The sequence below is a fragment of the Sceloporus occidentalis genome, unplaced genomic scaffold (assembly GCF_023333645.1).
Source record: "Sceloporus occidentalis isolate IW3139 unplaced genomic scaffold, rSceOcc1.0.p SCAF_67, whole genome shotgun sequence".
NCBI lineage: Eukaryota > Metazoa > Chordata > Lepidosauria > Squamata > Phrynosomatidae > Sceloporus > Sceloporus occidentalis.
In genome coordinates this window covers 5,651,235-5,654,779 of record NW_028317047.1, presented here as the reverse complement: position 1 = coordinate 5,654,779, position 3,545 = coordinate 5,651,235, and positions in this window count along the sequence as shown.

Below are 3,545 nucleotides of genomic sequence, written 5' to 3'. Positions count from 1 at the left end.
CTCTCCCTCCCAATCTATCCTATCTACCCCCTCTCCCTCCCAATCTATCCTTATCTACCCCTTCTCACTTCCTACCTCTTCTGACTCTCTAACCCCCTCCTAACTTTCTAACCCCCCCTTTGAAGTTCACTTACCTTGGGCTTGTCCAGCGGTGAGATCGCGAGGTCTCTGTATCCCTGGTTCTGCCGGCTTCACTGCTGGGCGCCGGATATGACGACATATACCGGCGCTCGGCTTGAAATGCCGGCACTGCGAACCAGGAAGAGGCCTCGCGGTCGCGGAGAAGAGTGAGAGGCGCCGAACGGTTGCTGAGAACTTATTCCTCAGCAACCGCTCGGCGCCTCTCACTCTCTCCTCCGGGTCTATAAAAAAAAAAAAAAAAGCCTGCGTTTCAATTGGGGGGGCACACCGGGGGGCACAGCATGATGTAGGGGGGGCCATGGCCCCCTCTGGCCCCCCCCTGCCGACGCCACTGGGGAGTAGCCATATTGATATCAATTAAAAATAAATTTGAGTATATACATCATGAAGCTGATAAGGAAGGAAGAAGGATTATACTTGTCTGTAATATAAATGATGTTACCTATACCATGGTTAGCCTATATGCCCCATCAGAAGGATCGACAAGATTTCTCAATTCAGCTATGGAAACAATAGAAAAAATCTCTAAAGGCTCATTGATTATAGCAGGCGACCTGAATTGCATAATCGATATTGAAAAAGATACTAAGACTTTGAAGAACCGTAAATCAGATGCGTGTTTAAAAACTAGGGCCAAAGCATTTTCCGATTCTCTATTTAAACATGGCCTTTATGATGTGTGGAGGGTGCAACATCCTGAGGAAAGAGACTACTCTTTCTTCTCGAATGTACACCAATCATATTCACGCATTGATTATTTCTTAATGCCTGGTCACTCTTTGGAAATCTCTACTACCTCTCTAATTGGAAATATCTCATGGTCTGACCATGCCCCAGTATTTATTTCTATCAAGGATAACCCTCAATATAGAACAAGAACTCGTTGGAGACTCAACGAATCTCTTTTAAAAACAGAATCCGATAAGATAGATCTGATAAAACAAACAACATCTTTTTTGGAGCATAATGATAATAATGAGACCTCAGATCTAAATTTGTGGTGCACCCTAAAATGTGTTCTTAGGGGACACTTAATAAAAAAGGGTGCTTGGATTAAAAAACAGAGAGGTAAAGAACTTGCCGATCTGTATATTGAGTTGGCAAAACTTGAGAGACTAAATAAACAATATCCATCCAGAGATTTCTCGAAGCAGTTAGAGACTATTAAAGAATCGATAATCATTAAACTTAAAATTAAAACTGAAACAATAATGCAAAGATTGAAATCTAGTTGGCATTATGGAAATAATAGAGTAGGGAAAAATCTTACTAAAAGATTGAAGGCACAAATTGAATCATCTAGAATAAAAAAAATTATACACAATGGAACAACTTGTATATCACCAACACAGATAGGCAATGCCTTTAAACAATATTATGAAACCTTATATAATTTACCCGAACCTAAGATTGCTACTACTGATATAGCTCAATTTTTAGAGACCTTGCATCTTCCAAAACTTTCTGCAGAAAAATTAATACAATTAAATCAACCACTAACAACTCAAGAGACTACTATTGCAATTCTTAATTTGAAAAAAGGGAAAGCTCCAGGCCCTGATGGCTTTTCAGCTATATTTTTTCCAATCTTGAACTCAGTAATTTCTCCCATCCTAACAAAATCTTTTAATTCTATTTCTACTGGAAGAAGTTTTCCAAAAGAGATGTTGGAGGTGAGTATATCGCCAATTCCGAAACCAGGGAAGGATCCTTCACTGGTTGCTAACTACAGGCCAATATCTCTCATCAATTTAGATGTGAAGATATATTCTAAGATCCTGGCCTCTAGATTGGCTCGAATAATACGAGATTTGATACATCCAGATCAGGCAGGATTCATTCCTGGTTCAATGTCATTGAATATATACATAGATATAAAATCTCTTCAGTTATAGTAGCTTTAGATGCCCAAAAGGCATTTGATAGGGTCAATTGGAAGTTCTTAGCTGAAACACTTCAAGCATTTGGTTTAACAGGTCTTTTTCATGACCTAACTATGGCCTTATATACATCTCCGGTCGCAAAGATTAGAGGCCCTTTTTTAGACTCAGATATGTTTCACATTTATAATGGTACAAGGCAGGGCTGCCCGTTAGCTCCCCTGTTATATGCTCTAACAATTGAGCCTTTAGCTGCCTATATTAGAAACTCTTCTAATATTCATGGTATAAATATTGATAAACATGAATATAGTATTACCTTATATGCAGACAATGTTTTATTAACATTATCTGCACCCTTATTATCTATCCCTGCTTTTTTAAAAGGAATAGAAAAATTTGGATACTATTCTAATTACAAACTTAATTTATCAAAGACTCAGATGATTCCATTTTATCTCTCTGAGTCTCAGATATCTATAGCTCATGGGCATATTCAAAATAATGATCAGACACATCAAATTGATTATTTGGGGATTATAATCGGACCTATACTAGAAGATATCGTCAATATAAATCATAAGAAACTTTTTCTAGAAATAAAATCTTCTCTAGCAAATTGGATGAAACTTGAATTCTCTTGGATGGGTCGTATTAATATTCTTAAAGCTTACATAATTCCCAAAATTTTATATCTTTTTCGATTAATACCTTTTTATGTTTCGAAAGATGTTATCTTAAAATGGGAAAACTTACTATCTCAATTTGTTTGGGCAGCTAAAATAATAAGATTACCCTCGGAGCTTCTTAAAAGACCTATTGAATCTGGGGGTTTAGGTTATCCTGATATAAAGGAACTATATGAAGCCTCTCAAGTAGCTTTTATGATGGCCTGGGGCTCTATAAAAGAGAAAAGCTCTTTGGGTTGGTATAATATAGAGAAATATAATCTTAAAAATCTCGACCCTTTCTTGTTGTTCTGGCTACCTCAATCCCAATTTCAGAAGAAAAAATTTCCGAGCTTAATAATTGCAGACATATTATCCTCTTTCTATAGAATCAAAAAAAGGTTTGCAAAAGGGATTCCATTTACAAAAAATTGTCCCCTGGATGTTCTATCATTTTACATACCTGATCTTGTACTGGACAATTGGAAAATCTCAGGAATAGAGCAGATAGGGGACCTTTATTTAGAGGGAAATCTGGCCTCTTTCTCTCTTATGACTGATAGATATATATTACCGTCAAGAGAAATCTTTAAATATATCAGATTAAAACATTTCTTAATATCAAACCCACCACCTGAATATAACCCTTGGTTGAAATTTATTACTTCGTGTATTTCTAAGGGAACACTGTCTAAGATTTTGAAATTTTTTAAAGATAATAAGACTCTTGATAAGTCTAAGGCACACAAACAATGGGAGAAAGAATTGGAAATTTCTATTCCCTTAGATTCTTGGTATAAAACATGGCAATTTACTAAAAAAGCAACTCACTGTATAAATCTTCAAGAACTCTTTT